This window comes from Panthera uncia, chromosome C2 (assembly GCF_023721935.1).
Source record: "Panthera uncia isolate 11264 chromosome C2, Puncia_PCG_1.0, whole genome shotgun sequence".
In the NCBI taxonomy this organism is placed as follows: Eukaryota; Metazoa; Chordata; class Mammalia; order Carnivora; family Felidae; genus Panthera; species Panthera uncia.
This window is the reverse complement of record NC_064810.1, coordinates 53,030,703-53,053,907: the sequence shown is the minus strand read 5'-3', so window position 1 is coordinate 53,053,907 and position 23,205 is coordinate 53,030,703. Positions and strand designations below refer to the sequence as shown.

The 23,205-nt window shown below is 34.8% G+C and overlaps 1 long non-coding RNA gene across 1 annotated transcript in view; it reads left to right on the top strand.

Annotated features, from left to right (window-relative positions):
• Positions 1-23,205, top strand: part of LOC125920916 (uncharacterized) — a 146,982-nt gene that overhangs the window by 82,403 nt on the left and 41,374 nt on the right. The window contains exon 3 of the long non-coding RNA XR_007457248.1: positions 634-670. This is a non-coding gene — a long non-coding RNA (uncharacterized LOC125920916). The remainder of the gene's footprint in view (positions 1-633; positions 671-23,205) is intronic.

The following is a 23,205-nucleotide window of genomic DNA, read 5'->3' as shown; positions in this document are numbered from 1 at the left end:
CCCCACTCTATCCCTATTTATCTAATCTTGTTTACCCAAACTTGGGTGTGAGCATCCTATGGCTTTGTAATTTTTTATGCCTTGTTAACCCATCAGTGCAGGCTCAGAGAATTCCTAAACTTATTCCCCACAAATATGTACTCTAGTTTCTCTGGCTTTATTTTTTTAATATATATTTTTAAATTTTTTAATGTTTTTGTTTTTGAGAGAGAGAGAGAGACAGCATGAGTGGAGGAGGGGCAGAGAGAGAAGGAGACACAGAATCTGAAGCAGGCTCTAGGCTCTGAGCTGTCAGCACAGAGCCCTGCACAGGGCTCAAACCCATGAACCGTGAGATCATGATCTGAGCAGATATCAGACCCTTAACCAACTAAGCCACCCAGGTGTCCCTGTTTGGCTTTATTTTTAACACATACACACTTAGTTTGAAATTCACTGATGTATTGTAGGTTTTTTTCACATTTTTTTGTTGTATTTATTCCTAAGTATTTCATATGTTTTCTGTCAAAGGTGGTATATTTTTCAGTAGCTGTTCATTGCTAGAGTTAGGGATAAGACTGATTTTTCCATCTTGATCTTTAATCCTGTGATATCGATCAACTCACTTATTAGATATAATATCTTGTTTTGCAGATTTCATTGGATTTTCAAGAAGAGGATCATATTATCGGTGAGTAATTACAGTATTTTTTTCTCCCAGTATGGATGCCTTTTATTTTCTTGGCATGCTGCACTGGAAAACCTCTAGTATAATGTTGAATAGAAGAGATGAGAGCAGACATCCTTGTCTCATTACTGATCTTAGGAAAAAAGCAAGCTGTTTCTTACCTTTTAATATGTTGCTAGCTGTAGATATTTCCTAGATGCTTTTTATGAAGTTGAGAAAGTTCCCTTCTGTTCCTATTTTGGTAAGTATTTTTATCAAGGATGGATGTTACATTTTGTCAAATGCTTTTTCTGTGTCTACTTATGTAATCATATGGTTTTTCCATTTTAGTTTGTTGCTGTGATTAATTACATTGATTGACTTTTAAATGGTTAAATCAATCTTGCATTCCTGTGATAAAACCTAATTGGTTAGGATATTACTCTTTTTTATATATTGTTGAATTTAATTTGCTAAAATGTGCTAAGTATTATTATGTCTGTTTTTGTGAGGGACATTGGCTTGTCATTTTATTTTCTGGTAATGTCTTTCTATTGGTATCAATATAAAAATGGCCTTATAGAATGAGTTGGGAAGTATTGCCTGTCCTTCAATTTTATGATTTATATGAAAGTGGCATTATTTCTTATGGGGTGCTTGGGTGGCTCAGTCGGTTAAGCGTCTGACTTCGGTTCAGGTCATGATCTCATGGTTTGTGAGTTTGAGACCCGCATTGGGCTCTATGCTGACAGTTTAGAGCCTGGAGCCTGCTTTGGATTCTGTGTCTCCCTCTCTGTCCGCCCCTCCCTCACTCTCGCTCTGCCTTTCTCACTCTCACACAAAAATAAACATTAAAAATTTTTTTAAATTAAAAAAATAAAAAAAAGAGGCATTATTTCTTAAATATTTGGTAGAATTCACCAATAAAGCCATCTGGTCTAGTATTATTCTTTGTGGGAAGGTTTTCAAAAACAAATTATTTAATAGATATATGGCTATTCAGAATATCTATTTCTTCTTGAGTGAGATATGGTAGTTTATGTTTCAAGCAACTTTCATTTAATCTAGTTAGCTGGGTTTATTGCCACAATAACTCTCATATTATGCTTTTAATAACAGTAAAATTTGTAAATTGCCACTTTGTTCATTCCAGATATTGATAATCTGTATCTTCTCTTTCCTTGGTCAGTATAGTCATACTATTCTGTGATATCATTCACACACCTCTATAGTAGATGTCTATTAATTTTATTAGTTTCAAAGAATTAGTATCAGTTTTTGTTTCATTGATATTCTCTATTGTTTTTCTGTTTTCTACTTTATTGATTTAAGTTTTGATTATTTTTATTTCCTTTCTTTGGTTGTTTTAGGTTTATTTTGCTCCTCATTTTCTAGATTCTTAGAAGAAAGCTGAGGTCACTGACTTAAGATCTTTCTTATTTTCTGATTTGTGCATTAATGGCTGTAATTTTCCTTCTAAGTATTGCTGTAGTGGCATCCCACAAATTTTGATATGTTGTGCCTTCATTCATTGCAGAATACTTTCTAATTTCCCTTTTGATTTCTTCTTTTACCCTTGGGTTCTTTAGAAGTGTGTTATTCAGGTTTTCAAGTATTTAGGAAATTTCCAGAGATCTTTGTGTTATTTATTTTTAATTTAATTCCATTGTGATCAAAGAACATAATATGTATAAATCTAATTCTGTTAAGTTTATTGAGACTTGATCTATGGAATATGGCTTACCCTGGTAAACAGACCATGTACACTTGAGAAGGATTTGTATTTTGCTGTTGTACAGTAGAATGTTCACTAAATGTATATTAGGCCTAATTGATTGATAATGTTATTCAAATCTATTATATCTTACCGATTTTGAGTCTCTTTGTTCTATAAATCATTAGAGGGGTATTGAATTTTCTGACTGTAATTGTGGATTTATCTGCTTTTTTTCCCTCACAGCTCTGTCAGTATTTGCTTTATGCATCTTGAAACTTTATTATTAGGACACAAAAATTTACAACTTTTAGGTCCTGTTGAAGAATTGGCCTATTAACATTATGAAATGTTTATCTTGTTTATCTCCAGTAATATTCTGAGCTTTGAAATCTAGTTTGTCTGATATCAATATAGCCACTTCTGTTTTCTTTAGATTAGTGTTTGCATGGAATCTCTCTATTCTTTTACTTTTAAGTTATTCGTTTCTTTATATTTAAAGTAGTTTTCTTAAAATACCATGTAGTTGGGTCTTGCTTTTGTATTGAATATGGAAATGTCTGCTTTTTCATTAGGGTGTTTATATAATTTACATTTAGTATGAATCAACACCCACAGTTTGCTACACCTCTAGCCTTCCCTTATATTTGATGACAACTCCATTTTCTGCTAGGCCAAAATAAACAAAAAAATGAAAGCATAAAAAATCTTGCAGTTATGTTTGATTCTTCTCTTTCTTTCATAATCCCCATCAAATATGTTAAGACATTCTATTAGTTCTTCCTTAAAAATGTGTTCATAATATGACCATTTTTCATCATTTTCACTCATCAAAAGGGATGCCATCTTGTTCTGAGCCACCATTATCTTTCGTGTGGCATGCAGTGTCTACTTAACTTTTTTGTTACTGCTTCTTTCCTCTTCTTTCTCAAGGCAGTAGGGAGGGTGTTGACTTAAAAATGTAGGTGTAAATCAGAACATGTCACTTTGCTCAAAATCCTGAAGTAGTTTACTATTTCATTCAGAAGAAAGCTGTCATCCTTTTTTTAAAAAAATTTTTTCTTGTTTATTTATTTTTGAGACAGACAGAGTGTGAGTGGGGCAGGGGCAGAGAAAGAGGGAGACAGAATCTGACATAGGCTTCAGGCTAGCAGCAAAGAGCCTGATGCAGGAGCTGGAACCCACAAACTGGTGAGATCATGACCTGAGCTGAAGTCGGCCACTTAACCGACCGAGCCACCCCAGTGCCCCAAACTGTCATTCTTCTAATATTCACCAGGATTCCAAATAATGTGTCTTCTCATGTTATATATTCTCTGTCCTCACCTTATACTACTCTTCCCTTCACTTCCTCTATTCCAGCCATACAGGTGTTCTTGTTATGCATTTAAGATGCCATGCCCTTTCTCCCCTTAGAGCCTTTTGTTTTTGTTTTTGTTTTTTCTTTTTTTTAATTTTTTTTTTTAACGTTTATTTATTTTTGAGACAGAGAGAGACAGAGCATGAACGGGGGAGGGGCAGAGAGAGAGGGAGACACAGAATCGGAAGCAGGCTCCAGGCAGAATCGGAAGCAGGCTCCAGGCTCCGAGCCATCAGCCCAGAGCCCAACGCGGGGCTCGAACTCACGGACCGCGAGATTGTGACCTGAGCTGAAGTCGGACGCTTAATCGACTGAGCCACCCAGGCGCCCCCGCTTAGAGCTTTTGGACTGGGAGTGCCTTTTGTCAGGAACATACCTCCTCTGATATTTCCATGATTAACTCTCTCAGCTCCTTTAAGTCTTTGCTCTTATGTTACTTTCTCAATGAATTCCATACTAATAATCATGTTAAAAATGTCCACCTGCCCCACTTCCCAAACCCAGCATATGTGGTTCTTTTACCTCTTCAGCTTCATTGTGCTAATCATATTAAAACATATCAATTTCATGTCTTATTAGTTTATTTTTATTGCCTCTCTCATTTAACTAGGATTTAAACTCCCCAAGGCATGGATCTTTGTTTCATTCCTTGATATATTCTAAACATCTGTAAGACTGCTTTAGTTCATAACAGGCACTTGACAATGATTAGTTGAAGTAATAAGTAAAAGTGTTTTTATATTCTGATGTGACCATTTTGCCATGGGAATTTAGAATAATTTCATCTAAAAAACAAACAAACAAGCAAAAACGTGCTCATACAGACCAGATTGGTGGCTGCAAGGGGCCTGGGATGGGAAGTGAGAGAAATACGTGAAGAGGTTCAAAAGGTAAAACAAAACAAAACAAAACAAAAAACAATAAAACAAACAAACAACAACAAAAACAACAAACTGCCACAGATAGTTTGACTGATTTACTCACTGTATTGGAGAACTAAACTCTGCTTTTTATAGAAAGTGAGCAAACGATATTGCTGAATAAATGAACTAGTCAATCCTTGGTTTAAAACAACAACAACAAAACTCTCCCTCTATTATACACTTATATTAAACATGGGGAGTGGGAATTGAATGATACAAAAATAACCTATAAAATTGTGTCAAAAATAAAATTAGTAATGGGAATATGATGCATTTCTGGCAATCTAAAGCATTTGGAAAAACCATTATATAAGGCAAGTAGTCCAGAAAAAAATATGTCAAAAGAGCTATTAAAATTATGTCAAAAGTTATGTCATAAGTATAAAACTATGTCAAAATTCACCTACTACACCACTGCCAGTAGGTTAAGTCCATTGCCCTATTTCAAGCATGGTCTGTGAATGCTTGGGTACAGAGTTTATGTCTTAGGCTATGGGTAATAGGGATGTATACATTTTTTACGAGTTGCACTATAGGACCAAATGTATGTTTTAGAAAAATAAATTGTGGCCTTATAAAGAAAGGTGGAGATGAGGAAACTTTTATGGCAGAAAGCCACTTAAAGGAAACTACTATGTACCTCTGTTCCATGGATATTTTGCTATCTATCTCTCAATGACCCTTGATCTTTAGTGTCTCACTGCCTTGCACATGCTACCTCCTCTCTTCAACATACACTTCAAAACCATGTATCTGCATCTGATTCCCTCAAAGAAAAGCAGGTTATTTTTTTTTCTAGAGTATTTAGCATGATGTATGTAGTTGTTTGATTTTGCATCTGTTTTTGCATTTAACTTTAATATATGCTATTTTTCATTTAATTTTTTGTGAACCCAGTAACAAACGTGTCATTTGCTACAGTACAGTGAGGTGATCAATACATTATTTGGGGATGATTGAACAAGATGATGAGACAGTCAGTTGCAGTGGCAATGAGGATGGAGGGCTGTGTGTGTTTGCTGGGGGGAGTGAGTATGTGCAGAGCAGAGAGGGAATTAGTTGGATGTGAGTCATGAAGGAGATAGAGGAATCAGGGGTATCATTTAGGTTTTAGTTTTGTCCTTTGGATAAATATTCCATTCACCAGAAACATTAAGTGTTATGGTAGACACCAAAATACTATCTTTATTATTCCTTTGGAAACATTGGGAAAATATCCCTGAAATGCTTTATGTGCTTTCTAACTGATGAGGGAAAATATGATGCTTGGAACATGGGTCCAAGTCTGATTCAACTGTATTGGGGAAAAAAAAGGCTTTCGCCTGTTTTGGGTTATCTTAATTGAGCACAATATTGTACATACATTGGCAGTGTAGCCACATTTACAATCATTAATATCTTTAAAAAATGTCTGGCTACAACACTGGATAGCTGTTGTATAAAATAATTCTAAAACAGCAGTGCGATAGGTCGGGTGATATCATCTATTTGAATGAGTCATATGTGGCTCTAAAGATGGTGACTGAGAATTGATTTGGAGGAAATATAGAAGTCAGTTCAATTTGGTGGATTCTCGTCTGGGACATCAGAGTAAGAATGTAAAATTGAATGAGTGGGCATTCTCCTCAATAGTTTACTATTGGATAGAGAAAAGGTAGCCCCCAGTCACAAATAAAGTTTCTGCCTCAAATTGAGTTAGTCAGCCTCCAAATCCACAGTGAAATTCTGGAAGAACATACTTAATTATGAAATAAGGAGTAAACATATTCAGATTCATCTATTTTATTTGTCATCATTAGCTCTCTTGAATGTATCAGCGACAGAAATATTTGAATTGAAATAGGTTCTCTCATCAATATCTATTGATTTAAATACAGATTATGTATGAATTAATATTAAACCAGTCTCAGGAATTATGGGGGGTAGAGTATGTGCTTATTTATGTAATAAAATATGTATAATTGAACTAAGATATTTGGAGATATTTTCCACAATTGTGTTAATGTGGATTCAGAGATAACCAATTTCTTATACTACTCTTACGAGGATAAAAGAAAATATAGAAAGGAAATCTGTTGAAAAAGATAGAAACCTCTCTCCATATATATAAGGATAGGAACACTTCAATTCTCTATGTACCAGTAAGCTTCCATTTCTGCTATCCACTACCATGACAGAGTGAGACATATTTTACAAAATGGCAGATCAGTGTATTAAACCTCAGTTACTTATGATCTGTTCTCTTCTATACAGCTGGGTAGATTGTTAGATTCAGTCCAGTTTTCTGCCGTTTCTTGTCTTTCACTCTCTTTTATTTTCACTACCTCTGTAATATAGGGGAGAGGGTAATTGAACTAGGGCTCATTCTTTAAACCCAGATGACTCTTTTGGTTCCATTTCCTCATGCATCATGTAGATTCCTGTAGATTTCAATTAGTTGAATTAAGAACTGTCTAGTTGTTGGAAGCATATTCAGACATTTATTTTTCCTCATATGAGTATGATTTTACACAGAGAACACAAACTCACAAAGATGCACAAAACACAAGCATGCTTTTGGTTTTCTCTAGACATGTGAAAGAAAGGGAAAGATTTTCTAATGAAAGATAAGAGCAGAGGATTCTGTTCGTCACCATGTTAGGCAGTATGTCAGGCAGGCTGGTGGCAGAGAATAGAGATGTAGTTGTTTCAGCAGCCTGAGAGTCCCTTCCCAAGGAAACTGGAGGAGAAGGGCCAGCACTGTTGTCAATGTCATTGGTCTTAATATGCACAACATACCTATCCTGTTGCTTTAGGTAGCCCTGAAGAGAGTGGTGTTTGCTTGGGGGTAGGAAGATCAATTTCAAAAGTGTTATAGGGTTTAGTTTCATAGGGTGAATATCAAGGAGTAAACTGCTGTACTTGAGGTCTGATGATGAAATTCTGGATTGAATTATATATAGCGGAATGTTAAGAACACAGGCTGTGTATTCAACTCCTGAGTTGAAATCTGAAGTTTGCCACTTATTAACTGTTTGACTCAGCTACTTTTTGACTCTCTCAGACTCTGTTTTTTTCTTATGAAAAATGAAGATAATAATGAAACCTTTCTTACAGGTTTGCTTTGAGAATCAAATAAGCTAGTGCATGCAAAATGCTTAGAATGAGTTCTGATACATATAAGTGATCAAAAATTTTAGTTGTTATCATCATTACTGATTTATTAACAAAACTATACTTTAGTTCTTATTTGTTACTCCTGGTATGTCTAATTTCCTTGGGAATGGCTTGAAAACAATGGATGATTGACAGTATAGATTTAGGAATTTCTGGGTCTCTGGAAGTAATATCTATCTCAATTCTAACTCAGTTTCTGAAAGAACAGGGTATTTCTATTAGCAGTCTGAAGGCTACTTATATCATCTGTGGAATTTAGCATAATGTTTTGCACATGGTCAGTGCACAGTAAATACCTGGAATGAATGAATGAATCCTAGAACCCTCTTTGTTTATAGGGAAACAAACTGTGACATAGGAAGAAGAGATCAGCTAGGTAAATACACAAAAGGCCAAGATTACCTGTTCTGATGAGTCTCAGTCCATTATTTTAAAAATTGTTTCCACTACTCATTGAATTATTTTTGTATTGCCTTAAAACTTGAACTCTTCTCAAGAGTGCAGAAAAAAAAAAAAAAATCAACCATCTACCCACAAAGCTGCTGGAGCTCAGAAATCAAACACAGCCTTGAGACACTAAGTATTGTGCATGATCAAATTCTACATTGGATGCTAGAAATCAGAAGCCAGAAGCAGCTCTTCTCAATAAAGTATCCTTTTAAACAGTAGTGCTAGTTCCTGGCATATCGTAGTTGTATATAAGTGCGTCAGCTCTTCCTGATTTAATCTTGATTTCTGAGATGTAGAGGGTTTGTAGGAAATCATGGGAAAGGCTAGCCAAAGCACAGAAGGAGTTCATTCTGATTACAGCACTCATTGCTTGAATCCTGTTTAGCAGGATTTTCTTGGAAAGGTACCACTGAAAATTGACCCAACTTTTTAAGAGAAAAAATTTCAAATACTATTTAGAAAGACACAGTAGGCTTACTTATAATCAAATGTATTTTGGTTATGAAACTATATTTTGTACTTTCAAGGAAACTTTAGCAATGTAGCCTAATTCTTAATTTATATGCATATATAGTATATAAATATATATAAATATCTATAAATAAGTATAATATATATATAAATTTCTCTGGTTCAAAAAAAACCTTATATATTTTCCAAATTCATAGAATTCAAACTACCAATAGAAATACCTTGCCCTCTTCTTGTAAAATGTCACAGTAAAACCATTTCAATTGAAAATCTGGAATGTGAAATGTTTTTGCCGTGAAAGAATAGGAATTGCAGCAAGGTTTCAGAAATCTATCAGTTACAACCCTTGAGACATCAGTGTGTTAAATTACATTTTAATAGGTGTCTTCAGTATTATTGATCTATAGTTGACTTACAACACTGTATAAGTTTAAAGTGTACAGCATAATGATTTGATGTACATGTATTTTGAAATGGTCACAACAAGGAGTTTAGTTAATATCCTTCATCTCATAGAGAAGCCAAAAAAAGAAAAAGAAAACAATTGTTTTTTTTTCTTATGATGAGAAGTCTTAAAATTTACTCTTTTAACAACTTTCATGTATACCATACAGCAGTGTTAACTATGATCATTATATTGTACATTATATCGATAGTACTTGTTATCTTATAACCGCAAGTTTGTATCTTTTGACCACATTCATGCAATTCCCAATTCTCTCTACCTCCACTTTTCACCTGTGGTAACTACAAATCTGATCTCTTTTTCTATAGGTTTTTTTTGTTTTGTTTTGTTTTTCTTTCTTTGTTTTTTTCTTTTTTAAAGATTCCACATATAAGGGAGATCAAACAGTATTTGTCTTTCTCTGACTTATGTCACTTAGCAAAATGCCCTCAGAGTCCATCCATAGTTGCAAATGGCAGGATTTTCTTCTTTTGTAATGGATGAATAATATTTGTGTGTGTGTGTGTGTGTGTGTGTGTGTGTGTACACGACATTTCATCCTTTAATTCATTGATGGACACTCAGGTTATTTCCATGTCTTAGCTATTGTAACTAATGCTGCTATGAATATGGGGGTACAGATATCAGCATTATGTTATTTCTTATCTCTTTCATGATAGCCATTCTAGCAGGACTGGGGTGTTATCTTACTGTGATTTTAATAGGGTTTAATTTTGAAATAGAATGCCTGCTATTATGTTTAATACTAGAATGTAAACTCTCTGAGGGTAATAGCATTGTTTATTCACACAACCAACACTTTATAAGTACCTGATGTTGCCAGGGTAGTGTATGAGATAGGAAAACAAGTAAATCTATAATTCTGCCCTGTGTCAGCATGGTGAGATAGGCAAGGAAATAAATAAATAAATAAATAAATAAATAAATAAATAAATAAATAAATCTAAGATAATATGGTCAGCATAATAGCAGAGCTAAACCCAAGATACTGTAGAAGCCTAAAGATTCCAAAAAGGAATATTTCTTGGACCACAGAGGTCCTTGGACCTGCAGAGTAGGGTTTGCTGAATTGGATATACTGTATTTTCTTTTGATTATCTTAAGTACTTTGAAGCTAATACTGTATCTTTAAATATTTGCATTCAAATGATTCTAGTATTTGTGTGAGGCAGACCTGATACCATTCTTTAAAGGTACTTGAGACTTTATAAGAATGGGATTGGGTTTGGAAAGGCCCAAAATCCAATCTGTGGTTCCTCATATGGAGTTCACTCTGTGCAGGTGGCAGAATGAAGGGTTAAAGACTTTGTCTTTGGAGCCGGATTCCTTGGGATTAGGTTTCCACTCTGACTTTGTGCCCTCAGAGAAACTACACAAGCAGTCTTGCTTCCTTTTCTTCATTTGAACAAATGTGGATGAGAATAGCACTTACCTTTATAGAGTTGTGATAAACATTAAATTAGATTATTCTTTTTTTAATTTTTTAAAACATTTTTTTAATTTATTCTTGGGGGGGAGAAGGGGTAGAGAGAGAAGGAGACACAGAATCTGAAGCAGGCTCCAGGCTCTGAGCTGTCAGCACAGACAGAGCCTGACGTCGGGCTTGAACCCGCGAACCCTGAGATCATGACCTGAGCTGAAGTCGGATGCTTAACAAACTGAGCCACCCAGGTGCCCCTAAATGAGATTATTCTTAAAAAATAGAGCAATTCTGACACATAAGGGCTCAATAAGTAATAACTATTCTTACTATTATTATATGATAAGAAAAACAAGTATGAAGATTTTTGACCTAACATTCTTCATTTTATATTAAAAAACAAACAAGGGGAGCCTGGGTGGCTCAGTCGGTTGAGTGTCCAACTTTGACTCAGGTCATGATTGATCTCAGGGTTTGGGGGTTCAAGGCCCTCATCAGGCTCTTTGTTGACAACGTGGAGCCTGCTTCACATCCTCTGTCTTCCTCTCTCTGTTCCTCACTCTCTCTCTCTCTCTCTCTCAAAAGTAAATAAACATTAAAAAAAAAAGAAACAGAACAACTAAATGCGATATCATGTGCCTATATGTTTGTACCTTCCAGACCAATTATGAAGGTCCGGTTAGGATGAGTTGGATCATTTGAAAGGATAGGGCTCACTGGAATGCCTCATATATGGATGAATATTGGAATGCACTATTAACATATGTTTTTCATGATAATAAACCATTGGATAAGGATTCCAGAGATACCAGGCAAGTGTCAGTCGAGCTTAAATACACAGGTCATTGGACATATTTCTCAGAGACCTTCTGGATTAGAATGGCATGTAAAAGATTGTAATTCAGGCCTTTCCAAACTCAGTCTGTCCCCAACTTTGAAGTGAACTGGACTGGAACCTTAATAAAAAATCCAACTCATTTGGAATAGACTTTTTATGACTTGGATGAAGAGAAGGGAATAAGAGAATTATAAACTGGCTTTTTACATCTTTATGGAACAGATATCAGTTATCTACACGTAGTGAGTTTCATCTGGATAGAAGTCTGAGAAAAAAGTAAGGGCAGAGGGTGGTGCTAAGATTGGAGAGACTCTGGTGAGGTGACCCAGTACAAGGAAAGTATTGTATACTTGAGTGTTCTTTAGAGATTGAATCAGTTACTAGCAATGTATTTTACCTAATGTTCCTGATACTCAGTTTCCTCATCTGTAAAATGGTTACAGTGTTTCCTACTTCCAGAATTGTTATGAGGAATAATTGTATCAAAGTATGCAATATAGGACATGACTAGTTCCTAAGTATCAGATGTTTTCCTCAATCTGGGAATTCCAGATAACTTGCTACTTACTGCCTTCTGGGAGGAAAGCTAGTCTAGGAGAGTATGGATAGATTACTACGGGAAGGTGTTCCCTCCTTTTACCCCTCCACAGGCTTTCTGTAGTTCCATATCTGGCAGATGTGTCTTCTCTCTGCTTCTACTGAATAGGTAAAAAAATTCTCCTTTTCTTGCCTAATGCTTCATTCTAGAAAGTGTTAAGGAAAAGAGTGTGTGCAGTCCCAGCATTGCCTTTGTTTTTTTTTTAAATGTAAATATTTAATCTTTGAATTTGATTTTCATTTGGGAGGAGGATAAAGAGAAAAAAACCAACAACAAATAGATACAAACAGAGAGAGGGAGAAAAACTTGATTATCTTGGAATTGCAGCCCCTGCTGATGCAGATTAATGGTGGCGGCTGATACACCACGTGTATTGTGGAGCCCTGGCACACTGCCAGCCATTATCCACCTTAATATTTAATAGGCATTTGTACAGAAACACCGAGAATGAGAAATGTTAATTGCTCATAACGTTTTGTTTTATTTTATTTGGCAGGCTGTTAGACATAAAGAGTGTTGTTTAGCTAGGTTGAAATTTTACTGTTTAGCTCTTAAATTTTTCCGACATAATTTTTCTGTGAAAAGTTAGTAATAAATACTTTGTATTTGCATCATGCCTCATTCTGAAGAGATCAAAGTCCTGATCACAAATTCACTGAGACCTGGGGCTCTTTTGTACTCTGCTAGTTCTCCTGAAAATGCTATTCCTAGCAGTGGAGCCAAGCTATGGGGAAACAAGTGTCTTTTATGTACTGTTAGCTTCTTGAAGTTCTGCTCAGTTATTTAGCCTTTGTGGAAAACATCTCAGATTCTGAAGGTTCACTGCCTGTCTGGTTTTAGCACCATCACTGAGTGATTTCTTTGGTCATTTTTTTTTTTTTTAATTTTACTTAAAAATGTTTTATTTTGGAGAGGCTTATGTAAAATATCTGTACAAAAGCACCAAATAAAACAATTCCTAGTAGCTTCTTAGGATTACAGCAGAAGGAAGAGTGATACCTGATGGTAAATGTAGAGACAATGAATGTGTTTATATAATGTGAGACTTTCTGACCATTCATAGTATAGTCCAAGTACTGTAATTCTGCTTGTATTTTTTTAAAAAAAAATTTTAATGTTTATTCATTTTTGAGACAAAGAGAGACAGAGCATGAGTGGGGGAGCGGCAGAGAGAGAGGGAGACACAGAATCCAAAGCAGGCTCCAGGCTCTGAGCTGTCAGCACAGAGCCTGATGTGGAGCTCAATCCTATGAACCGCGAGATCATGACCTGATGCGAAGCCAGACGCTTAACCGACTGAGCGACCCAGGTGCCCCATTTCTGTGTTCTTTTTTTTTTTTTTTAAATGTTTTTAAGTGTCTATTTATTTTTGACAGAGAGAGAGAGACAGAGCATGAGTGGGGGAGGGGCAGAGAGAGAAGGAGACACAGAATCCGAAGCAGGCTCCAGGCTCCGAGCTGTCAATACAGAGCCCGACGCAGGGCTTGAACTCACAGACCATGAGATCATGACCTGAGCCAAAGTCAGATGCTCAACTGACTGAGCCACCCAGGCACCCCCCATTTCTGTGTTCTTTTAATGCAACCTGTTGTTCTTCATGCTTTTAATATGCTTCTTCTTTTTTACTTCTGTGAAGGCTTATTCTTTTTTTTTTTTTTGTCTGTTCAAAAGTTACTTTTGCTGAGAAGTTTTTCTATACTTAACCATAGGTTCAATTTATGTTTATTTGCTCCTTAAGTCTAGTAGCACTTATCCATGGCACTGTAATTATTTGTATACATGTTTATTTCTCTCACTATGCTGTGAACCCTTTGAAGAGAGATCATTTTTCTTATTGTTTTCTGAATCTTTACTGTCTGACACAGTGCCAGGCACTTACAAAATGCTCTGAAACATTTTTATAATGAATTATTCCTATAAATTATGAAATGATTTTGCAAAGTTTAAAACCTTAACAGATGTTTCATTTCAAATAGGCTCCTCTTTCCTACCAAATTGGCATCAGTTCAAGAGAATTTCTATTGGTGTTTTGAAAGCGATTAAACTATTTCCTTTATTAATTCTAAATGAGCATTTGAGAAAAGAATAGGAGAAAATCAATAACTTGAAATCTTAAGTAAAATTGGATAAGAAGTAATTATGAATCACCGTTAACTTTACAATGTGAATTTGCTTTGCTAAGTGAAAAACTGTAAGTGTTTATAAACAGAAAGATAAATGTTTATGAAAGGTGACAAGTTATTTCAGTCTCTGGAAACTTCTACAGATACGTTAAATGTAATTCTTTACAATTTCACCCCTAAAGCAATATAGTCACTTGTTTGCTCTTGTGTTCTAAATTCAACTCTTCATTTTTATCTCATTTTGTCTGCTTGAATTTTATGGCACCCAGTCCAATCTTGAAGAGAATGTGAGTGTTACTCTCTCGTTTGTCCTCACTCTGTAGAACCTTGAGGCAGTTTTTCAACAAAATAGTTCAGTGAATTGCTATAGGCCACAGAGCAAGTAAGTTGTAAGGAAGGAAAGAGGTTCAAGTCTCTTATTTCCCTAGGACCCCATTATCCTCTATGAAGAGTAAAATGTTCTATCCTTAGACTACAGATTTCATAATCATCTATAAAAGTATAGAGTTTCTATGGTAGTGTGAACCTCCATAAAGAAATACAGATGCATATAAATAATAGACTTTAATACAACATATGTGGAATGAAGAGCTTTAAAATATTCACCCCTACTAATTAAATTCCTGAGAATCTCTCTTAAATAATTAAGGAAGAGTGCAAAGATTTATCCTGAAGAACTTCACATCATTATTTATATTAGTAAAAAAATTGAAAAAGATTAAATGTTCAACAAAATAGAATTGGTAGATAAATTACAGCATGTCTATATGATGAAATATAAAACAGATATTCGAGTCTTGGGAGATTTTTGCAAAGATGTTGGTGAATGGCTACAACATAATACATGAAGAAAGGCAAAAATAAACTGGTATATAAAGTAAATATTTTGACTTTTAGCAAAAAGTATATACACATATACACATTAGAATAAAAAAGAAAAAAATAAAAAGGAGCCAAGAACAACTGTATTAATTTTTGTCAATACCTGTAAGAGCATATATTGGTAAAATTAAAAAGAAATTTAATGGTACCACCTAATAGGCTAAGAAGCATCTATTAAAATTTACTGTAGGAAGTTACTTTTTAGAGTAGATTCAGCACATGATAGAGCATTGATATAAAATGATATTTTGCGGCCTGATGTCCTGAAAAATGCAAATAGATTTCATTTGAAGACCATGGGCTGTGCATCAGAGTGACATGGGTAGAGAGAAGTTTTTCTGCCTGGGAATCATCTAAGTCCTATTGCATAAGTACCTCTTGTAATGTTAATGTTGAATCCAGTACTATATATATTTTTGCACAGCTTTTTCCAGATACACATCAGTGATTATACTGATGCTTTGGTTAGAAATAAAGAGACCAAATCTTGATTCAAGCTTAAAGAGAAGAGTTAAGGATGAATGAGCAGGAAACATTTAACTTCTGGTAAAAAGAATCAGTGAGGTGCTCAGAGGTCTCTAAAGAGGAAGGTAATCATTGAAGCATATTTACTGGTACTAAATCTGCCTGTTACAATAGTTATAGAATAGTAGTTGTGACCTATTACTTTCTTAAACTCCTTAATATAGGGGAGACAAAAGGGGAATGAAATAGATATCCTTTTTAATGTGGTTATGACCTGAGAAAGGATATGGGGACCTAAAATGGCAGTTTAATTTAATCAGTATTTCTATCCTTTATCAGTATAATACACATAGCTCAGGAAGTTTTAATTTCTATTACCCACTCCTATTTGAAATAGTAAAACTATTTCCACTATTTATTTTTATCTAGTTTTTATATCACAGGTTTTGGTTTGTTTTTTTTAGAGTCAGTGTTTGTTCAAATTGACCCTGAAATTTGGCAATTTATTTGCTCGCCTTTATTTTTTTTCAGACCATTCCTATTTTATCCAAATGAATTTTTAATGAAAATTTAGTGGTTCAGTGTACGAATCTGAGTGGTAATTTTTTTCAGGCTTTGAACGTTTTAAAATGTTTGAATTTTACACACACTCTTGAATATGCAAAACAAAATATGAGCAGATGTTAGCAAGATGGCAGAACAGGAGGCCTGTGCTCTCATTTCCCCCTTAGAAACACTGATTTAGCAATAATATACAAACCAAAATACCTTCTTGAGATTTGCAGAATGCAGTTAAGAAGTTGCAGTACTCCAGGTGAGCAAAAAGCAGAGAACAGTTGCATTGAAATAGATAAGAGCAATTTCATTATACCCATGTCAGCCCCTCCCCCAAGGCAGCAGAGATCAATGCCAGGAGAGAATGTTTTGGCTCACTGCTTCTACCTTGGGGGGAAAGAGGAGAGTTGAGCATGTGTACCAATGTTCTAACTCTTCAGAGGGCTTCCCAAGGGACTGATATCTGTCTTGTCTGACTCAGGGTACTAATAGGAAGCCAGCATACTTTGGATGCCTAGTATCTTCAGCTTGCTGCTGAAAAGCCAGAGAACTGGCAGTGCCATAGACAGATAGTTGAGGAAGGAAGACATTATGAGCTCCTGAAAAAGAAACCAGCAAGTTTCTCTAATTGAGAAATTTCATGTATAGGCCAGAGAAATTGCTTCCCCAAAAGGTTTCAGAGGTCCCCAGAGTCTGTAGTTGGACAGATTGGTGAGGGTCTCTGCCTGCACAAAGCCAGTTTATAAAGACAGGGACAGGACTGTTTTTTTCCCCAAATGTTTGGATATTAACACAAAACTTTAAGACTCATGAGAGGGAAACATGGCTGAAAGGAACAAAATATATCTCTAGAATCAGTACTAATGGAATAGAGGTAAATCAATTACCTGACAAAGGATTCAGAATAATTTTTGTAAAGATGTTTTATGAGCTCAGGATAACAATGCATGCACAAGATGAGAAGAACATAACAGGCAAAGAAATTATAAAAAACAACAACAACAACAAATTTTGGAGCTGAAGAATACAATTAACAGAGGGGTTCAAATCAGAGTTGCCATGCAGAAGAAAGAATCTGCGAACTTGAATATAGGTCATTCGAAATTATCTAGTTGGGGAACAAAAAGAAAAAAGTGAAAATGTGTGAAGAAAGCCCAGGGACATACGGTACACCATTAAATGAATCAACATATGCATTATGAGAGACCCAGAGGGAGAGGAGAGAGAGAAAGAGGCAGAAAGCTAATTTAAAGAAATAATGGCCAAGTACTTCTCAAATCTGGAGAAAAAAGCGGCCATACAGATTTAAGTAGCCCAACATAACCCAGCTAGAATGAACTCATAGAAATCCACAGTGAGACACTTGATTATCAAAAAAATCAAAGACAGAGAGAATTTTATAAACAACAAGAGAAAAGCTACTCATCACATACGAGGGAACTCCTATAAGACTGTCACTGGCTTTATCAGCAAAATTTGCAGGCCAAAAGGGAGTAGGATGATATATCCAATTAGCAGATTTCTCAGCAGAAACCTTGCAGGCCTGATGACAGTGGGATGACATATTCAAAATAATAAGAATATTATATCCACCACCATTAAGTCCATCATGGCCTCCTTGTTCCTCCATTAAAACAGGTTGATGTCTGCATGGTAACTTGCCAGGGTAGATTTGTGTGTATTCTCTGGCCTGTAGAATTTGTTGATTCTGATCTTGATGTCTGTTTCATTGGGACTGCTATTGCTCTTCTTGATACAGAAGATTTTTTTTATTTGGCCAATTTGGTATGCCTCAGGGGCATCCAGGTTGCTGCTTTTGATGTAATCGGAGTATTTCCAGTAGTGTTTGGGATATAGATCTTTGTCCACAGGCTTCTTTAATGGGTGTTTCACAGGACTGGACAGCTTAGTGTTGAACATGGAGTAGATCTTCCTGTAGTCCTCCACCATCAGAGCCTCAGGATCCATGCCTCCCTCCAAGGCCCAGTTTTTTGATGCAGCTTTATAGATGATTTTCACAGACAGACACACACATGCACACACACACACACACACACACACACACAGTAGAAAATTACTCAGCCATAAAAGAGAGTGAATCTTGCTATTTGCAACAATATGACAATATGCATGGACCTAGAAGATATAATGCTAAATGAAATAATGCAGGCAGAGAAAGACAAATACCACATGATTTCAATCATATGTGGAATTTAAGAAACAAAAGAAACAAAAAAAGAAACAAAACCCCCACAAAAACATAGACTCCTAAATATAAAGAAGAAAATGGTGGTTATCAGAGGGGAGAGGGGGAATGGGTGAAATAGGTGAAGGGGATTACGAATACACTTATGATGAACACTGAGTAATGTACAGAATTGTCGAATCACTGTATTGTACACACAAAACCAATATAACAGTGTATGTTAATTATACTGGAATTTTAAAAACTTAAAAATAGAACTAGCATATGATTTAGCAATTTCACTTTTGGGTATTCATCCAAAGAAAAGAAAAATACTAATTTGAAAAGATATATTTTCCCTTATGTTTGATATAGCATATTTACAATAGACAAGTTATGGAAACAACCTAAATGGCCATTAGTGGATGAGTGGATAAAGAAAACATGGTATATATACACAATGAGACACTATTCATTCATTAAAAAGAATGGAATCTTGCCATTTACAATAACAAGGATGGACCTTATAGCATTATGCTAAGTGAAATCAGATAGGGAAAGACAAATGCCATATGATCTTGCTTATATGTGGAATCTAAAAAGGAAAACAAAATTGAAAAAAAAAGCTCATAGATACAGCAAACAGGTTCATGGTTGCCAGAGGGGATAGGGATGGGGGCTGGTGAAATGGGCAAAGGGGGTCAACAATTACAAACTTATAAAATACGTCATGGAAATAATAAAAAAAAAAGAAACTAAGAGTTGGTTTCTTGAAAAGATACACAAAATTGAGAAATCTTTAGCTAGATTAACAAGAAAAAAAATACATACATGACTAAAATCAGAAATGAAAGAGGAGACATTACAACTGATAACTTAAATACAAATAATCAAAAGAGCCTCTTAGGAACAATTATAAGCCAATGAATTAGATAACCTAGGAGAAATGCTTACGCCCACCATGACTGAAACATGAAGAAATAGAATATCTGAACAGACCTATAACTAGTAAGATAGGTAAACAAAAACTTTCTAACAAAGAAAAGCCCAGAACCAGATGCTTCACAAGTGAATCCTATCAAAGATGTAAAAAAAGAATTAAGGCTAATGCTTCTCAAACTCTTCCAAAAAATAGAAGGGGAAGAAAAATTCTCTATTTTATTATTGTTTCATCCAGATAAAGACACCACAAGTAAATAAAACTATGGGCAAACATTCCTGGTGAATATATATGCAAAATCCTCAACAAAATGTTAGTAAGTAGAATTCAACAGCACATTAAAAAGATCATACACTATGACCAAGTGGGATTACATTGGGATATAAGGATGGTTCAATGGTTCAAATGTAAGAAAATCAATGTGCTACATCACATTAACTGAAGGAAGAATAAAAATCACAGGATTATCTCAATAGGTGTAGAAAAAGCATTTGACAAAATTCAACACCCTTTCAGAATAGAAGCCCTCAACAAAATAGGAATAGGAGAAAATGATCTCATCATAATTAAGGTCATATATGACAAGCCCACAGCTAACATCATATTCAATGATAAGAAACTGAAAGCCTTTCCTCTAGGAACAGGAACAAGACAAGGAGGCTTACTCTTGCCACTTCTGTTCAACATAGTTCTGGAAGTACTAGCCAGAGCAATTAGGTAAGACAGAGAAACAAAAGTCACCCAAATTGGAAAGGAAGATATAAAATTCACAGATATCATGAAATTATATGTAGAAAACATAAAAGATTGCACAAAAAACCAACAAATTTGGCAAAGTGCAGGATACAAAACCAATATACAAAAATCAATTACAGTGTTATACTCTGACAGTGAACAATCCTAAAAGGAAATAAGAAAGTCCTATTTTTTTTCATTTTTTAAATGTTTGTTTATTTTTGAGAAGAGAGAGAGAGAGAGAGCGAGCATGGGAGAGGCAGAGAGAGAAGGAGACACAGAATCTGAATCAGGCTCCAGGCTCCAAGCTGTCAGCACAGGGTCTGATGTGGGGCTTGAACTCACAAACTCCAAGATCATGCATGACCTGAGCCAAAGTCGGACGCTCAACCTACTGAGCCACCCAGTAGGGGAAACTAATCCACATGCAAAAGAATGGAATTGGACCTTTTTTGTTTTGTTGTTATTGTTGTTTGTTTTTTACACTCTATGCAAAAATCAACTCAAAATGGATTGAAGATTTCAGTGTAAGACCATAAAACTTGTAGAAGAAAATATAGGGAAAAATCTTCATAACATTGGTTCAGTAAAAGCTAAGGCAACAAAAGCAAAAGTAAACAAATAAGACTAAATCAAACCAAAAAATCTTATGCACAGAAAAGGAAACAATCGGCAGAGGGAAAAAGGCATCCTATGGAATGGGAGGAAGTATTTGTAAACTATAAATCTTATAAGGGATTAATATCCAAAATGTCTAAAGTACTCCTCCAATTCAATGGGAAAAAGCAAAACAAATCCCAAAAATGAAAATCTGATTAAAAAGTGTGCAAAGGACTTGAATAGACATTTCTCCAAAGAAAACATACACATAGACAAGTACATGAAAAAGTACTCAACATAACTAATCACCAGGAAAATGTATACAAAACCATAACAAAATATTACCTCACATCTATTAGAATGGCTATTATCAAAGACAAGAGGTAAGAAGTGTTGGTGAGAATGTGGAGAAAAGGGATCCTTGTATGTTGTTGGTGGGAATGCAGATTGGTATAGCCATTATGGAAAACAATATGAAGCCTCCTGAAAAAACTAAAAATAGAACTACCATATTATCCAGCTATCCCACCTCTGAGTAGTTATCCAAAATAACTGAAATCAGGATTTTTTAAAATGTTTACTTATTTTTGAGACAAAGAGAGACGGAGCATGAATGGGGGAGGGGCAGAGAGAGAGGGAGACACAGAATCCGAAGCAGGCTCCAGGGTCTGAGCTGTCAACATGGAACCTGATGCGGGGCTTGAACCCATGGACCGTGAGATCATGACTGGAGCTGAAGTCGGACACTCAACTGACTGAGCCACCCAGGCGCCCCAGAAATCCAGATTTTGAAAATATTTTCACTCCCATGTTCATTGCAGCATTATTCATAGTAGCCAAAAGGTGGAAATGATGTAAATGTCCATTAATGGATGAATGAGTAAAGAAAATGTAGTATATACATACAATGGAATATTTTTTTCAGCCATAAAAAGAAAGAAATCCTATCATGTGCTACAATTTTGGTGAGTCTTGAGGATATTATGCTGAGTGAAATAAGCCAGTAACACAAGGACAAATACTGCATGATTCTCCTCATTTGATGTATCTAGAGTCAAAGTCATAGAAACAGACAGCAGAATGGTGTTTTCCAGGGACATGGGTGGGGTGTGGTAGGGGGAGGAAATGGAAAGTTACTGTTCAGTGGGTATTGAGTTCCAGTCATGCAAGATGAAAAGTTCCAGAGAGCTGCTGTACAACATTGTGCTTATAGTTAACAACATTGCACTGTATAAATAAAAATTTGAAAAGAGAGTATTTTTTTTACCACATTTAAAAAAAACCAACAAATTGAATTCAGTAATACATAGAAAATGCTAACATAAGTGTGGTTTATTCTTAGGAAGCATTGGTAGTTTAACATTTGAAAACCTCAGTCACTGCATTGACCAAATTAACCAAAGCAAGGAAAAATCCTTGATTATCTCATTAGAAAACCAGAAAGATTTGATAAAATTAAACATACATTCTTGAAAGAAAGTTTCAGTAAGCTAAAAATAGAAGGGAACTTTCTCAACTTGAAAAGAATATCTACAAGACATTTAAATAAAATACTTGATAGATTTATAGAGTACTTAGTAAAATATTAAATAATTTGTTTCTTAAAGTCTGAAATGAGACAAGAATAGCTGTTATCACTACTTCTTTTCAACATTATACTGGTAGTCCTAATAAGTGCAATAGTGCAAAATGAAGAAATGAATACTTACATAATATATTTAGCAAATATTGAAAATATAGATTAAAACATCTATTATTTGACATGATTTATGTAGATAGAAAATTCCAAAAGAATTCACTAAGAATATACTACAATTAATAAGTGAGTTTGGTAGTTTTCCTGAATAAAAGGTAAATATAAAATTATTTGCATTTCTATATACTAGAAAAAATGTTTAATATAATATGGAATATCAAATACCTAAAAATAAATATAATAAAAGATGTGCCAGGCCTTTCCCCTGAACATACAAAACATTTTAAGAAAAGATTTTAAAAGACCATAATAAATAGAGTGATATACTACACTGTGTTCAGACATCAGGAGACTATATCATTAAGGTGTCAATTTCCCCTAAATTGATTTGTAAATTGAAGACAATATGGATTAAAATCATAACATTTTTTGTCAAGTTTGCATGCTTATACAAAGAATGTAAAATAGCTAACAGATAAGATGATCTGGAAGAAGAAGAAAATAGTTAAAGACTTACATTGCCACCTAGTAGTGTTCAACACAAAGCTTATCAAGTTACCAAGGGAGTGTGATTTTGGTGTAAGGACAGAAAATAATTTGAAAATATCTGATAAATGTTTACACTGATGTAATTTAGATTCTGATCTCCTGATCAAAATATAAACTATTTTTATTTTTCCAGAAAGTTTTGCCTTCTTGCTTTCCAATAAATTCTCATCCCTTCGCCAGAGACCACCATTGCTATAATTTCTATGACCATAGGTTATTTTTTTTTTGTCCTTGAACATCATATAAATGGGATGAAGCAGTAAGTCCTCTTTTGTGTTTTACTTCTTTTACTCAAAGTAGTATGAGAGTTTCATTCATACTAATGAGTATCTCAGTTTTTTGTTTATTTTATTTTTTATTTTTTTAATGTATTTTATTTTTTATTTCATTTCATTTCATTTCATTTCATTTCATTTCATTTCATTTCATTTCA